Here is an 18517-nt window from a genome sequence, read left to right as displayed (position 1 = left end):
CCACGATGATTAGTTTATGATAATTCTTAAAACTCAATTCCTTAGCCGGTTAATAGAGGGACTTATCGAAGCTATAAATAAACATATGCTGATATCATGTCTTTCCAGAGAGGATCCAGTGTGTTTAAAAGTTTCAGAAGTACACTGGTTTTAACTACAATTTCTAATATTTATCGGAGGTGTTCCTGCGATCCAGACCATAAGATACGATTCGAGTAAAGAAACATTTAACAAAAAGTACATATAGGAAAATCAGTTTTGAAAATTTTTGTGTAGAAAATTCGAAACCCACATTTTAATGTAGTGCTTTTAACAATTTACAACATTAGAAATAACTATGACAACATACAGGTAATAACATAAGTAATTACAATCAATGATTCATTGTAACCAATGATGGATTTATCATTACTTCAATACATAATTACAGGGAATACAAAATAAGAACGAGTAAGTCGTGCAAATGTATTGATATTTTATATTTATTCTTAAAAAAAACAACATTACATCTTGTTTTGACATTAGCAAATGTTTATTAACGTATGAATGTGGAATTTGTTCCAGTTGTCTTGTATTATTCTCTAAAATTCAACCAAGTTGTTTGGTCACGGTTTGAACTTTAGAGTTCAATATTATCCCATAGAGTTTTTTCCTTCCAAGTTTCATCTCACTACATTTATACATGTTTACTAACATTGTTTTGCTGTGAAAAATGCATATCTGTCCAATAGGCCTTATTCCCGACAGAATAACACGACAGATAAGAACAGGCTTATCAGCAGTCAGGGCGTAATTAATGAGATGTGTGAGCTTCCAGTATGTTTGACTGTAACTATACGTTAATTGTGACCCATTCTCCTCTCTGTCATCTAACAAGTAATTTGAATATGAATTAACTGGTAAACAGCGGCCTTCTCTAGATTTTCTCAATCCATTTTTTTTAAGTATGGTGTCTGTTTCATTGTATAGATTTGTACGTATACTAGAAACAAATAAAGTTTCCATACAACTTCTACTGAAAATAAAAATTCTCTTCAATCCATCGCATAGAGTAGATTTCACCAGCTAAAACTTTAATTTCTACATACATGTTATATAGCATCATTATCCTGTAAGCCATGAAAGCATTCACCACACTACTGATAGGGAGAGTACAACATCTTGTAATTTTATAAGTAATTTATTAATATAAGGCTGTGTGATTGGTAAGCTGAATGACAGCCAATATTAGTGTTAGGTATTAACACGTGGCTATACAATTGTGCAATTCATTTTCTTACAAAAGAAGGATGAAAATTCCATAATATTTTCTTGGTATACCCATTTAAATTTCGTCTAGTATTTCCATAATTATTTCCGGTACTGTAAATAAATACTCTGTTATAATATAGTAATTGAACTTTTCAGTCTAAAGAACATTTCTTTAATTATATACGGCTGAATTTGTCACCTCTACTCAGTTAGGATGTTAGTTTCGTAACACTTTCAGTTAGATTTGAAGTATTTTTTATGCTTATAGCGAAAAACCTAGCCGTTCAAAAGTACTTGTTGTGATACCATAGTTTTACTGTGTAAAAAAAAAAGTGTGAAAACATTTTTTGTGGTGGGAAGAAATGTTATAAATACATTTATTTACGTATGTATATACACTGCTGGTTAAAATCTTAAGGTCAATGAACATAAAGAAAAATATGCATTTTGCGTTGTTAGACTCAACCACTTACTAGAGTAGAGCTTCGAAAGATGGAAATAAGAAAAGGAAAAATAAAAACTTTTTAGCATTTAATAGGGAAAATGTGAACACTATGAAATTAGCCTAAATACTAGCTGGTCAAAAGTTTAAGACCATACCAAAAAGAAGTTCCAAACAGGGTAGAAAATACCTAACAAGAGATCTTTCAGTAGCGAGTTGCACGGCTGTCATTGCAAATAACTACCAACATTCACTTTGGCATGGTCGATAGAAGCGTGTGCAGAAGGCTGGCTGGAATGTTATTCCAAGTGGTGAAGATGGCTTCATAAAGATCATGCACTGTTTGGAACTGACGTCCATTTGTATAGACTTCCCTTGCCATCCACCCCCAAACATTTTCAATGGGGTTCAGTTCGGGCCAACACGCTGGATGGTCCAAAAGAATCACGTTATTCGCCATGAAAAAGTCCTTTGTCCTGCGGATATTGTGGATTGCAGCGTTGTCCTGCTGAAAGATTTAGTCATTTCCACACAAGCGAGGGCCTTCAGTCAATAAGGATGCTTCTCCAACATGCCAATGCAGCCAGCTTCTGTTTAACGCCCCTGTATAACCTGAAGCTCCATTGTTCCATGGAAGGAGAAAGCACCCCAGATCATGATGGAACCTCCTCCACTGTGTCGTGTAGAAAATGTCTCCAATGGGATATCTTTATCGTGCCAGTAACGTTGGAAGCCATCTGGACTATTCAGGTTAAATTTTTTCTCATCAGAGAACAAAACCTTCTTCCACTTTTCTACGTCCCATATTTCGTGCTCTTCAGCAAAGTTTAACCGAGCTGTTTCGTGGTATGGAAGGAGGCGTGGCCTTTGAGGATGTTTACGGTTTTTAAAGCTTTTCTCTCGTAGCTGCCATGTTATTGTTCTTGAGCTGCATTCTGCGTCCGTAAGGGCCTTAATCTGGTTCGACGATCGGCTGGTGTCTTGCCGGACAACCCGTCGAATCCTCCTGCTCAACGCCGGCGAAATTTTCTTGGGCCGACCACTTGAAATTCTCTTTTCGTATCCCTCAAGGTGTTTTAAGAAATTTGCAACAGCAGTTTTACTACGCCCAATCTCACCAGCGATGGCACATTGAGAGAGACCTTGCTTTTGCAGCTCGACAATTCTGCCATGTTCAAACTCTGTCAACTTCTAGCCTTTGCCATGTTTTTACCCAGTGTAACACAGGAGATGTCAGTTGGAGAAGTTGACAACGCTAATGCTTGAACACAAATGACTAAATGTCGTTACGTGTTTACCGATTAACGCTTCGTTTCAATATGGTCTTAAACTTTTCACCAGCTAGTACTTAGGCTAATTTCATAGTGTTCACGTTTTCCCTATTAAATGCTAAAAAGGTTTTTTTTATTTTACCTTTTCTTATTTTCATCTTTCGAAGCTCTACTCAAATAAGTGGTTGAGTCTAACAACGCAAAATGCATCTTTTTCATTATGTTCATTGGCCTTAAGATTTTGGCCAGCAGTTTATTTGTGTGTATGTATCTTAAGTTCAGTTTAACAAAAGTTATTTAAGCATTATATAAGAAACATGAATGAAGTTTAACTTGCTCTGAAAGATTCACACACATATACGATAATATAGTATGGCTTATACTCTGTGAAATGTGATATACTATCAACATAACTAAATTTGATCAACAAGTCTAAAGAAAACTTGGCCATTAGATTTTGTATCGTAAATTGTTTGTGTCTAAAAAAACTACCAACCCTTCTACGCGACACATGTCATTCATAGCGTAAGAGATAAAATATTTTTAAATTGCTAATTATTCACGTTTACAACTGGAAACAGTAGTGTCAGCGTCCTTGTTTGTTCATGTGCGCTCGTGGTTTATTCATTATTTAATATTGATGCAAAGTCATGGCAGAAAATATTCATAACGTTACGTAAACTCTTATCCACGAACTATTAATTTTTTAAGCGTTTTTAAACTTGATAAGCATAAAACACATTTAGAAATATCACTTTTCTTGTTTCTGATTATGGTTTACGTACCCTTCAAAAACAAAACGTTTATAACACAAAATGAATGAACAAAAACATATTTTCTATTATGTAGTGTAAAACGTTTTAGAAAAGCTTTTAAAAATACTATAACAATCAACGTATTCTGGTAGTATAACTACTAAATTACACATTAATAGTACAGTTACCTAATTCAGATTGTTCAAGTAATACATTAGAAAATAATTCTGGACAATACTCAAAGTTTCACATATAAATAAGCATTGTATTTAATAATACACTAGAATGTTAAACTTACATCAGTGGTATCGTATATGGAAGTGGATAATACTTATTGGATCAGAAGAAAATGCATGGCATTTCAACATGTCTAACGATGTTTCCTAAGTTAACAAATCTGCTTCATTTATTGTTATTTTCTGACCATTTGAAACAATGATTCTGCCTATGGAAGCTTAACTCTTAAAAGTAAATACTGTACAGTAGTTGATAACGTAGAAACAAAAAATATAGCCTAGAAAACAGCACATGTTACATTGATTTCAAGAACTGATGTCTCTAAGCAAGCTTTTCGAGTTCATTTATTAAAACCAAATACAGTCAAACGAAACGAATTGCGTCACTGTTGTCATAGTAACGTTATAAAACAGAGATTGTAAAAGGCGGATTGACGAAATAATATAAAACTACGATGTTTTTATCCGTATTTTATTCTTTGTTTGTTGTTATAATAAAAGGCCTGGTATGAACACGTATGTACATGCACGAGAGGTTGAATTACATTGCAAAACTTACTTTAGAAATGCAAAAATTAGCGGGTACTATACGAAGCCCACATCATTGCTAGCCGGTTGCCGTAGTTTAGAAATGTGTTATTTCTTCTTTACTCACCTACGTCGATGATATATTAATGCTCTAGTTTAACCATACCCTAGGTTTTGCTGAAAAGTAATTGTCCGAAAAGTTAACCATTTTATTTCTATTTAGAGAGATATTGAAAATGTTGGTGTTTTAACACTACGCATAGGCAAAATGCCCTGTGTTATAGTTTCAAATGAAGGTGCGTTTTACATACACAACGTACTCATTGAATTGAACCTGTATGAAAGAAACATTAGATATACAAGTGACAGTGGTCTATATGTAAATGAGAGGCGCATCCTGCATACAGAATGTGCGGAGTGTTTTGAAACAAGATGAAACACGCACCTCCATTTGTACAAAGCGTCCAGTGTTTTGAAACAAGATGAAACACGCACCTCCATTTGTACAAAGCGTCCAGTGTTCTGAAGCTAAATGAAGACTGTCCCTACATGTACAAAGTGTCCAGTGATTTAAACGTAGTTGAGGGACATGCTGTACACGTATATTGATTGTAATGAACCTAGACAAGGGACACACTCTATTTTAACGATATTCATTGAGGAATTTGTTAACAATTTTAGAAATACTGGCCTAAACAAAATGTATATGTACACGAGTTAACGAAATAGTGCTTTGTTTTGTTTTACTGGTAAATCAACCCATTACAATAGGTCATCTGTACGTTTAAACTAACTGATATAATGTATTCTGTTTTCAGGAGCGTAGAGTGTCAGCACGGACCCCGAGTTAAACATCCTCACCGGCCATCTTTCTATATCTATGTTGACAATTTTAATAATTCATTAAAAAGAAGAATAGGCCCGGCATTGCCAGATGGTTAAGGCGCTCGACTCATAATCTGAAGATCGCTGGTTCGAATCACCGTTACATCAAACATGCTCGCCGTGGGGGCGTTATAATGTAACGTTAAATTCCACTATTTGTTAGTAAAGGAGTAGCCCAAGAGTTAGCGGTGGGTTGTGATGACTAATTGCCTTTCATATAGTTTAACACTGCTAAATTAGGGACGGCTAGCGCAGATAGTCCTTATGTAGCTTTGCGCAAAATTCAAAACAAACATACAAAAAGAAGATCCTAAATTAGGACAACAGCAAGCTCATAAACAAGACAAACTCACAGCAGAAGCTGTTTTTAACTGACAGTATAAGCGTAAAAACGTTAATAAATTAATAACAAATATCTACTAAATCTATAAAATAACAAATGTGTATTAATTATGCTCAAATTATTATCACAATCATCCTTACTGTAGAAAGTGTCTATATGAAAAGAAAAGTCGAAACTATGCTTTTTAAGATATAGTCTAAAATTGTTTTCCGGACTTTACGGCATAACCAGGTTTTATGCGCTCGAGAACCTGGGCAGTTGATTCCTTTGTCCAATCTGTTGTTAAACTCTATAAATTTGTTGAATTATAATTATCAAAACAAAATCTCACAAGCTATAAGTTTCATACAAAACTATTTATTTCTTATCAAGTAACTATTTAAATATAAGCAATACTGTTAAACCTATTATAAATTATAAAGTTAATCATAAAAACGAGAAAAAAATGTTATATGTATTCAGGTTTATTTACGTTTACTTTAAGGATTGTGTAGCATTTAATTCATACTTGTTAAGAGAAGACATTTGGAATCCATGTCTTTATAAACTATATGGTTTTATTATGTATGAACTTAATATTATTCGATATTTTGTTTTATTTATGCATTAATCTTCAATAAGTGTTAACTAATATAATTAAGGTTCTATGAAACTAAACCAGAGATAGTAGATTTTTACGCCCTGTTTTCTTTTTTAAACATTCTAATCATCATTATTACAGACAAGAATGTCACTCTCTTGGTTGACTTTTTTCTTCGTGTAGAAACCATTCAGACTACCGTTTATGACTTTAGAAATAAACATTAAGAGCAACATGACTGACTAACAATAAATATTCGAAAGAACATGAATAACTTACAAACAAATAACCAAACTTTCATATTTGACTTTATAAGTAACCAAACTATTATATTTATAAATAACCAAACCATCATATTTGACTTTATAAGTAACCAAACTATTATATTTATAAATAACCAAACCATCATATTTGACTTTATAAGTAACCAAACTATTATATTTATAAATAACCAAACCATCATATTTGACTTTATAAGTAACCAAACTATTATATTTATAAATAACCAAACTATTATATTTATAAATAACCAAACTATTATATTTATAAATAACCAAACCATCATATTTGACTTTATAAGTAACCAAACTATTATATTTATAAATAACCAAACCATCATATTTGACTTTATAAGTAATCAAACTTTTATGTTTATAAATAACCAAACCATCATATTTATAAATAACCATTCGACGAGTTCGCTCAGATTAGACATGTATATTAAGAGCAGGATACTTGAATAATAGATAATTAATCAGAATATTATGTTTAAGCATTCGGAAGAGCATATCTTAAGTTCAAATATACTAATCATACAATTGCACTTAATTTTATATGAACATATAATGGCAATCATGTCTAAATTTCAGTGTATATAAATTGCGACAATCAGATCTGTATACCAGTCCACGTTACCTAAATTCAAAGATAAGTAATCATACAATTATACATGACATATACACAAATAATCAGGAGGCTGTACCTGACATTAGAAGTAAATGGCCAAACTAGCATGGATGATTTTATAAATGATTTGTTTGTTTGTTGTTATGCGCAAAGCAACACAATGGGCTATCTGTTAGTTGTCTAACACGAGTATCGAAACCTGGTTTTTAGCATTATAATTCTGAACTACGGGGTGGGAGGGTCTCTTATAAATGAATAATCACCTTTTACAGACTGGTATGAATACTGTTAGTCCTTTTAATCTATAGATAGACCAACATGACAATATTTAAAGTTCTTTAGATTACATCAATCATTAAAAGTAATTTGTATATTTTTATCGTTAACAAATTACATTGGCGTTGATAATAACCTAAACTTTAATATGAAGCCTTCTATTGAAATTTAGCCGTCCTGTACTTGTCAAAAAAGAAATATTGACAAATCCGCATAAAGCTTCTGAGTCCAATGACCTCTCTGACAACAAGCGAGTTACTAAAGATAGCACACCATATCAACTATACATGTATACGTGATCGTAAATCTTTCATGAGGTAATTTTTGTATTAGTAAAATACCATGTTATATCATCATATATGTATGGACTGAAATATCAGATAGTATACTGTTCAACGAAGAAATTCAGTAAGAAAGCTAAAAATAAATTACAACCAACTTTCTTTGATCATATTTGTAATATCTCGATCGATAAGCATGATATCAAATAAATATTTGATAAAACACCAAAGCAGATAAATACATTCCTTCATTTTTCGTACAGACAGGTTTATGTAGACATATTGTACTTGTCTTATTAATCAAAGACGTTTTTGCTATTTCTGGATACTACACTTAAATATTGCGCTAATTACAGTTTGAAATGATTTTTTTTCACAAAGTAAATGTTACAGTTTTTGTCCAACAAATATCGACAAAAATATAAGTTCGTTATATTAATAGTTGTTTTGTTAGATAAAACCGGCAGCTTATGTCAGCCAAAATTAATGTTTACTGACCTCTAACGGATTTTTTACTATGATAAACGCACATCTGACGTCGACTAATAATTAGAACGCTCTATTGATTTATTATTTGTGTTGTCGTGATAAATACATAAGTGATGTTATTACTTCTATTTTAAATTAGAAATATCTGCTAAAGTATTATCTATTTTATTATGATATATGTACGGATACTGTCATGGCCAGGTGGTTAAGAAGCTCAACTTGTAATCCGCGGGTTCAAGACCCCTCATACCAAACATGATCGCCCTTTCAGCCGTGAAGGCGTTATAATGTGACGTTAAATCCCACTATTTATTAGTAAAAAGAGTTGCCCGAAAATTGTCAGTGGGTGGTGTTGACTAGGTGCCTTTCCTCTAGTCTTGCAGTGCTAAATTAGGGACAGCTAGCGAAGATAGCCCTCGTGTCGCTTTGTGCGAAATTCAAAACAAATGATACTGTCAATCCTAAAAAAAAAACATGTTTTGGTTAAATATATGCAATTAATGCTAATAATAAATTAATATTTAGAAAGTCCCCTGTATTATTTTCATGTTAATGCACAACTAATCTTAATTCTACATTGATATATTTAGAATATTTATTTTTATCTTAAATTAATAACATAGTTTATGTTAATCTTAAATTAATATTATGAAACCTTTGTTAGAATGCATGTGCTTTTTCATGCTATATATTACTGATGTGAGATTCAGTTTTCAGTTAATTCAAAATTGGACAATAAGTTATTTCAAAGCAACATAGTGCCTCAACAACAGCGCACATTTTCGAAACATTAAGTATTTCAAAATAAATATAGCAAATACCATATCATAAGTATATATTCAATAAAATACTAATTTTAAGGAAAGATGCTGTAGCATAAGTGGGAAATTACGGCAAAGACAATTTTAGCCAATATTAGAACATTGATATTTAAACTCATAGAAATATCCTATTAAATCAAACCTGACCTTCAAAATTTTCAGCAAATTTAATTTTTTTCAATATTTTATGGTTAAAATGTCAGGAAGGACCAAAGTGGCTGACCATGCTCCACCTGCCCCTATTGCGTTAAACTGCTTTCTGGATAACGCAATAAAATGAAAAGCTAATATTGAAGAAAAGTACAAAAAAATGTTCTTTCAAAACTCAACGTTAAACCAACATTGTCATTTGTTTTAAAGATAGCTTTAATTTTTTTATCTTTAAAAAAATAAAATGATTTGATGCTAAAAAATAAAATCTGCTAATAATTTGGCTTGTTTTGAAAGGCTTAGAATGTAAACCGTGTAAATATAGCATTTATCTACAAAATGCATTACTATTGAACTGAAAGTAATATAATTAGCCACTGCTAGTCCAGCTCATCAGAAAATAGTTTAATAAAATGAAATAACGTCAAGTATTGGTCTTTTATAGAAGGCGAAAGGTGGGAGACTTTCGAAACGTCGTCCTCTGCACTTGTGTCTCTACAACAGGCAGTTGCTGTCCATTCTACAAAGTTTCATCATGAATACTCTGCCTAAAAAATCTATCAAAGAAAACACCAAGTAGCTGTTTCTCTGTTTGTTTGTTTTGAATTTTCGCACAAAGCTACTCGACGGCTATCTGTGCTAGCCGTCCCTAATTTTGCAGTGTAAGACTAGAGGGAAGGCAGCTAGTCATCACCACCCACCGCCAACTCTTGGGCTACTCTTTTGCCAACGAAAAGTGGGATTGATCGTCACATAATAACGCCCCCACAGCTGGGAGGGCGAGCATGTTTAGTGCGACTCGGATGCGAACCCGCGACCCTCAGATACATACATACTGTTTGATTTAATATCTGTTTAAATTTATATAAAAGTGAAGGTTTTTTTTTTCAGTAAAATAGCTTTACTTATATTTATTCAAACCAAATGAATGATATAGTCTATTAGTTTCTAGAAGATTTCATATGCTTATCAGTACACATATATATAAATATGTGTGTGTGTGTATATTCGTATAAAACAGAAGAGGCTTAAATATATTTCTTTGGTTTGCTATTCCAGACGTGCTGTTGAGCCTTAAATATGGGAATCTGCAGTCCGCAGTAGAGGGTGCAGCGAATCAAATACTGCATTAAGCCTCTACGTCACATATTCTATTTTCAATTTTACTTTTTGTAACATAATCATTAAACATTTAGTTCACTGTATAAAATTGAATAATGAATGCATTGTGTGTAATTTTATAATTTTGTTCACACATCTAAATTAATTTAGGTTAAAATATGATGAATATGAAAGTATTTTCTTTTATTAGCAAACAAATACTCTAAAATAATTAACACCACAAGACAATTTTTAGTGCTTTATTTTCAGACACATTGTACACACTTTAAGGGCTCGCACCAAACACTTCAGAAAAAGATAATGTTAACTGAAACAATACAAAAGTCAATTTAATGAAATATTGATGTGGAAGTAAACAGACTCTGTATTAAGTAGCGTTACTATACGAGTATTCTTAAGTTGCCATGGAGATAAAGAAATGTTGCGTAGGTGTTACAATGTACAGTAATTCGTCCTGTTTCTCCTGGAATTCCAGTATTTCGTTGTCTACAGCAACTGGTCCGTACTGCCTATGTAACGCATGCTAAATTTTAAAGGTTAATCTTCAAATGGAAGTAGTTTTAAGCTGCGTATGTCTGTCCCAAGAGACAGAAAAGTGAATGTAAATAGCCTACTTGAAAGTGACAGGGTGCTTTCCACTGTTAGATATTTGTTTGATTCAATATTTTCCAAAGACAGCATCAGTTTTAATTCAGTTAAATGTTAATTTGGACACAAAAGAAGCCTGCTCATGAATAAAAAGATGGGTTAAAATATTTCGCTGTTAGTAACTCCTAATGCAGTTATATTTATGATAAAGCTACTTTCCTAATACATAATTTAATGGTTTTACAGGAATAAGTAAAGAAAGATATAGTCATTTGAACAAAATAGAAACAGGAGATAAAAAGGAATATCAACATTCTCAGAATTTTGCTTCTTGGTGAAGACGCTTATAGATATATAACAGATCCCAAACTTTCTTCACCACAGATTATCTTTCCTTGTATCATTATAATTCAATAATGATAATAAAAATAATAATCCTATATTATCTCAACCCGTCTATTTTTCTTTAATTTAACATAACCCTTGTCATTTGTGATACCTATTTCTGTCTCTGATTTCTGATTTTTCACCTTATATTATAAACATATTGTATATATTACAGCTTTTAATCTGTTCCAATATATTTTAAATTATCTATCTTACTTTCCCACTAACCTTTTCCGACGTAAATATGATACCACAGTTTTACTTAATTTAACCATGATAGCATATGTCGGGTATTTCTATCATTAGCAATATAAGTATGATATATACATTCGTTTTAACTTCATCTACATTACATAATCCAACATATTCTATTATTTGCGGTCTCTTAATACAAATTACATTGTTTGATTTTTTTTCAAATGTAATCAAAACACCTTAGGTGTGAAAAAAGAAAAGATGCGACTGAAAAAGATTGAATGTCCAACTCAAAGAAATGAAATCAAAACTGGCAATCAAACTGGTAGCTACAAGAATAACTTACAGCAAATATTCATTTATTAATTAGTAGCCTGGCTGTGTTTTATGTTCACCTTGGGGCATCATGGTGGGTAAATCAAAATACACACCCCTAAATGACTAATGAATGAATATTCGCTGTAAAATTGTTATCAATGCTGCAAGTGTTTTGATTTCGTTCCTATAGGTGGCACACTGAATCTTTTGGATTTTTTTTTTGGCCGCATTTTGTTTTTTCATTTCTTGTTTGTTTTGAATTTCGTGCACAGCTACAAGTGAGTTATCTGCACTAGCCGTCCCTAATTTAGCAATGTAAAGCTAGAGGAAAGGCAACTAGTTATCACCACCCACCGCAAACTCTTGGGTTACTCTTTTACCAACGAATAGTGGGATTAACCGTACACATTATAACGCCCCAGGGCTGAAAGAGCGAGCATGTTTGGTGTAAGGAGGATTCAAACCCGTGACCCTTAGATTGCGACCCGAGCGCGCTAACCACGAGGCCACGCCAAGCCCACTTTTTTCATACCTAAGCTGTTTTTGATTAGATACTGTCTTTTTGTCAATACACACTAACAAACTATAACAAGTAAAAAAATTCCATTCCATAGTAACCAAAATTAGCTTTAGCATCGCAACCCTATTATTTGAAACAAACATATATTTTACAACACCGACAAGATTATTTAAAATATATGGTGGTTGTGTTTCCTCACTTAAACAAGGTTAATAACTTTCTTAACAGTGACGCCATGGAATACAGATTAATAGTTTTTGTCGTCACCTGCATGGAATCTGTGCAGTTGTATCAAGCATAATTACTTACACAAATATCACGTGAAACTAAATGTTGTTTAATTAGGGAAATTTCTTTAAATTTAATAAGTTTGTGCTTAAAAGTTGATAATGACTAACAACCGTTCACCCGTATGATTCTTTTGACAACGTGAAATAAGAAACTGCTAACCTAGTTTGCTCGACCTGATCAATACTTGTGTATTTGCATTGTCTTTAACCTGTAGTTTTGTCTCTCTAAACCAGACCAACGTAACCCAAATGACAAGAAGAAAAACAAAACTAAAAATGCTCAATTTTTACTGTTACGTTAAGATACATTAAAATGTTAAACTGGTAGATCACGTGACTTTTTGCATAGGCGTGCGAAAAACGTTTGGTCAAATTTGAGCAATTTTAGTTAAATAACTTTCCACACATGGCTTATATTTATGCAACACGAGACTACTAATTGTAGGTTTTAAAGAACCATCAGTACACTAGATCTGAGCAAAATTCATAAAAGTTAAATATGTTTCTTTCTATGGAATAACTATTTCGTACTTTTAAGTGCAAAGACAAAAAAAAAAAAAAAAATATGTCAAAATTCGAGAATTTATATCTCGTGTATTTCTTAATGGATTGTCTTGAAATTTCGGTATGTATAGCAAGAGTCCAGCACGTCCACCGAAAATATGTGATAATTTGGATATTCTGCATGTGTCTTTAACACATTCTAGCCACAGAAAATGGAAAATCGCTAAACTACCACTCTGTTAATAACATACAGTGAATCCTGCAAGTTGTTTTGGCCGCGCGACACACTACAATATAGTTTTTGTCTTAGGTCACTATATAATTCATTATACTGTTCTATACGGATATTAATCAAACTCACATCAGTTATTTAATCCTATGTTACTTTGTTCAAATCTAACATTTCCTATATTATTTCATCTATTCCTTTATTTGTTGTACCCTTTCCACCTTACGTACCTGTGTAATCTTGCTGTTTGACATATGCACACTTAACTTAGTTTAAATTACTCTTAACACTATTTTCAACATCATACCCTATTGATTTATTTACACAACACCATCCCATATAATAAGTCTCATTTTAATATTACATACAGTTGATTTCTCTACATTATCCTATCACATCTAATAAAGTTTATTTCAACATCTCACCTTCTTCAAATAAACCCAATTTCAGTCTCTCATCCATTTGATTTCTCTATCTTACTCCAATTCGAGTATGTGTGCGGACTCAGGCCGCTCAAAACCTAGTTTCGATACCTGTGATTGACAGAGCACAGATAGCTAGCTCATTGTGTAGCTTTGTACTTAATTCTAAACAAACACATTAAAACCATCTAATAAACCTTAGTTTAGTACAGTAATCAACTGGTTTCTCTACGCTGTTCATCCCATTCAATAAACTTTATTTATACATTTAATTTATTTATATTATTTTATCCTATATTATACATATTTTGCGCCTTATAATCTTCCAGTTCATTTTATACCATATTAACGCACGTCAGCTGCTATTATTTAATTAACGTGTTATATATACCTGTCTAACGTCAGTTCCTCCAGTTGAGTCAGGTCACAAGCAATGTACTCCAAAGCAGCGTCCGTAATTCGAGGACACCAGGAAAGGTCAAGTGACCGCAATTGTCGCAGGTTTTCGGCTACTAGTTCCACTCCGTCATCAGTTATTTTAGAGCAACCTGAGAGCGAGAGTACACTCAGATTGGGAAGAGCGTGGACTAGATTAAGGAGGCCATGGTTAGTGATCTCCCAACAAGATCGAAGACGAAGAATGATTAAGGTCGCACTTTGGCGAGGCCCAAAAAATGCCAAAGCGGCATCTGTCACGTGATACGCTTGTAAATTGAGCTCGTACAAGGATGGCAATAGCTGGGTTACTGCAGCAACGCTTTCGTCCGCTATATTGATGCAGTCTGCTAAAGTCAAGGAAACTATACGAGGACTAAAACTAGCCCACAGACCTGCGTCAGTAATCTCATTACAGCCGAATAATTCGAGCTGAGTCACGGCTTGTAGAGTTTCCAGCAACGCCTCAAGTCCTTTATCTGTTACATTACAGCAACGTAATGCTACATGACGCAGGTTCCTCACTTGAGAAGGTGGGCAGTTACTCACGAAATCATACACGTCCTCGTCATTGGCGCCAAAGAGGCAAGCCGAGTCAAAACCACGACGTTCAAGACTAAGATACACCCGCTTCCTTAGTTCGGAAGTAGCTGCTAGATCCCCTGAAGGGGACCGCAGTTCACGACACCGGAGGATTGGGAGAACCCCCTTCCAATACTTCGGTTGATACAGTACGTCTCGCCAGATTTGGCACACTTGCGCTAACGTGTTCCGGTCACGAGCAACGAAGTACCAAAAAAAACATTCCCAGAAATCCTGGATCTTGCCACAAGTCATTCACTGTCCGTGGTTTTTTTACTGTCGCTAAGTACTCTCTCATCTGGCCAATTTTGTCCACACGAGGGATCTTTTTCTTATCGCTCGGAGAGACGTCGTGGCGACTATTTGATCCTTGACCAGCTAAAGACGGAGAACTGGTCAGTCCTCCAGTAGACCGGCCATTGTTGGCCCTTCCTCGAACTGCTAGACCGTTGAAACATCGACTTAATTCGGCTGCAGCACGCTTGGTAAAACTGACCTCCGTTGACATGACAAAACCCCCAGCAAAGCAGCATATCCTGTCGAGTTTCAGAACATTCCAGTGAAACGACCCCCTTGTTTTTTTCTTTAATTATTCATTGCTTCTATGGTTTACTTGAAAGGTTCATTGTTTCCTCTGAACACAACGTCTCCGTCCCAACAATAGTTGTACACAATTAAATATTAACAGTAACACTTTAAATGTTCATATAATAACTAATAATACTTAAGTTGGTTCATAGACAGAGAGTGTTATAAACATATACTGTACTTCATGTCTGGTCTTCTCTAGCTCTAGTGAACCACGCGTGTATGCCTCAAACGACTCCTTTGCGACGCTTTAACTGAGCATGTGTTAAAATGACGTCAACTAAGGAGTGATGTCCTTTGTTGATAAGTTGGGTCGACTATGTTCGATTTGTTTATTTTTTCCCCTTTTAATGACTACTCGATTTTTAGTTTAATTTTGTTCAACTATATTCAACTTTACAGATTGAGATGGAATATTTGTATCATTTTCCTATTGTGACTGCTCGAAAGAAAATATACCAACTGCCTCTCTACAGTCTATAGTGAGCCTGTACTATACGATAATCAATAAGTTTATTATCATGCTTTTCAAGTGTTTGTTGCCATGGCGATCTGTAGATGAGTTTGAAAGACCAGTCGAATACGTTGTAGGGGTGGCTAATGACCGTTACTGACGTACACATAAAACGCCTCAGGAAACTAGAAAGGACTAGTGAATAAGTAAAAATATATGCAGTTATTAAATGAAAGTTTTAAGACTGTTAAAAATAGAATTATATTTAGAAAAATTATAGGTACATAAGTAGTAGTATTACATGTTAAGAGTATTATTCTATCAATAAAATTCTTCATTTAATGATTCTAACATTAAATGTATCAATTATAGGTCTTTAATTTGAATATTCATTTTCTTCAACTGGTGACAACGTAATTAAGTTTACCTGTCATATTTATAAATGAAAAACGATTAAGGTCATGGTTTTAAACATGTCTATGGACACCTACTTAATGGCTTTTTGCAGTTATCCAAATTTTATTCAAATCTTACGCTAAAGAAAGTATGAGGTGCTTTTCGAAATTATGAAAATATAAAATCATACACACAGAAATATATATGTATATGATAGTAGGCGTGGCTGTCATTTTAAGTTTTCGTACTTATGAAAAGGAAGCCGTACTTTCTTCAGAGAAAAGTAAGATAAACCACATATACGTATATATGACAAGTGCAATTGTATAACGAAATGAAAACGAAATCCAAAAATAGGTGAGGTAATCGAAAAAGTGCGCATTGTATACACAACTCTTTTTATTTTAATAATTGGAGGAATTTTTTCAGCCACACTATTTCTATTCAATTTTGACCAAGAAATGTATTTAGTATTTTGTTTCTTTAGTTGTAATAAGAATAGATAGCTCATGTTTGTTTTACTTCCCTACACAGGAAGATACATACATATGTATATAATTGTGTATTTGTTAGTAGTTAAACACAAAACTACACAATGAGCTATGTGTGTTGTGCCTACCGGGGATATCAAAACACGGATTTTAACATTATAAGCCTTCGGACTTACTGCTGAGTAGTATTTTAAAACTAACTAAAAATATAACGAAAATATCTACTAACGAACATAAGCCACATTAGTTAACAGTAAATATAACTAAGTAAATAAAACAACAACATAGTTGTGACTAAAAACTTAACGAAAGTTATTCATTTATCCGACATACATCCACGTGCGTTAGAGAACAAGCGGTCTGACCGAAATCCTTTTAATGTAGATAGAAGTGTCAGACATGCAGAAAGTAGATATTTAGCTAAACCGAAAGTTCACTAAAGATTGTTTCAAATACAGAATAATATTTCACCTTTTAAAAATGTTATTTTTTTCTTACTCCATTATACTTCTGAATTCCCTTATTTTCACTTCTTAAGGTCATCGCCACTCATTTCGCCCTGTATGGCCAGGTGATTAGGACATTTGACTCGCTATCTGAGAGTCGTAGGTTGGAATTTCCATCGCACCAAACATGTTCGCTTTTTCAGTCGTAGGGGCGTTATAATGTGATGGTCATTCTTACTATATGTTGGTAAAAGAGTAGCCCAAGACTTGACAGAAGGGAGTTATAACTCGCTCTCTTCTCTCTAGTATTTTACTGCTAAATTAGGGATGGCTATCACAGATAGTCCTAGTGAAGCTTTGGAAGAAATTTAAACCAAACGAAATCAACACACCACCCGGTTAACTATAATAATAACTAAAACGATACTTAGTTAACTGTAATAATAACGATAACTAAAATTAAACTAATAAATATACGTAACGAAAACTGAAGGAACAAAATCTTAACTATAACTTATAAAACTGCCGCTGAGTCACTAGAGAGCTCGTATGTATATAAAATAATATTATTCTGTGAATCAATGACTATCGAGTATGGTTTGTTTGACTCACCTCTTAAAGTTTATTTTAATTGACTGCATCATCTATTATCTTATAGTTAAGAATTTGTACCTTTATTTTTAATTACGTATATTTATTAAAAGGTGTATTTTTAAAAGGTAAAATATTATTCTGTATTTGAAACAAACAATTTTCAGTAAACATACTTTCGGTTTAGCTAAATATCTACTTTCTGCATTTCTGACGCTTTCTATTTACATAAAAAGGATTTCGGTCAGACCGCTTGTTCTCTAACGCACGCGGATAAATAATTAACTTTTGTTATTTTTTAGACACCGCTATGCTGTTGTTTTATTTAGTTATATTTACTGTTAACTAATTTGTTAACTAATGTTCGTTGTTTTCATTATAGCTACAGTTAATTAAAAAACGTTGCTCAGTAGTAAGTGTGAAGACTTATGATGTTAAAATCCGTGTTTTGATACCCGTGATAGCCCATTATGTAGTTTTGCGCTTAACAACAAACAAATACACAATTATATACATATTTATGTATTTTCATGTGTAGGAAAGTAAAGCAAACATGATGAAACATGAGCTATCTATTCTTATTACAACTAAAAAATAAATACTGGATGCATTCCTTAAACAAAACCGAAAATGCATAGTCCAGCTGAAAAATAACTTACCAGTTATTAAACAAATAGAAGTTGTATATGTCTATATAGTGCACTTTTTCGACTACCTCGCCTATTTTTGAGTTTCATTTTTGTTT

General features: G+C 33.2%; 1 pseudogene across 1 annotated transcript in view; it reads right to left on the bottom strand.

Moving 5' to 3' along the window:
- The window catches only part of LOC143222689 (uncharacterized), a 45367-nt pseudogene extending 29497 nt beyond the window's left edge, over positions 1-15870 (bottom strand). Inside the window, exon 1 of the transcript XR_013012416.1 lies at positions 14181-15870. The product of XR_013012416.1 is annotated as an uncharacterized LOC143222689 (transcript). The remainder of the gene's footprint in view (positions 1-14180) is intronic.
- Between the last annotated feature and the right edge of the window lie 2647 nt (positions 15871-18517).

This window comes from Tachypleus tridentatus, chromosome 8, assembly GCF_004210375.1.
Source record: "Tachypleus tridentatus isolate NWPU-2018 chromosome 8, ASM421037v1, whole genome shotgun sequence".
Taxonomy (NCBI): domain Eukaryota; kingdom Metazoa; phylum Arthropoda; class Merostomata; order Xiphosura; family Limulidae; genus Tachypleus; species Tachypleus tridentatus.
This window is presented reverse-complemented; position numbering and strand designations above follow the sequence as displayed.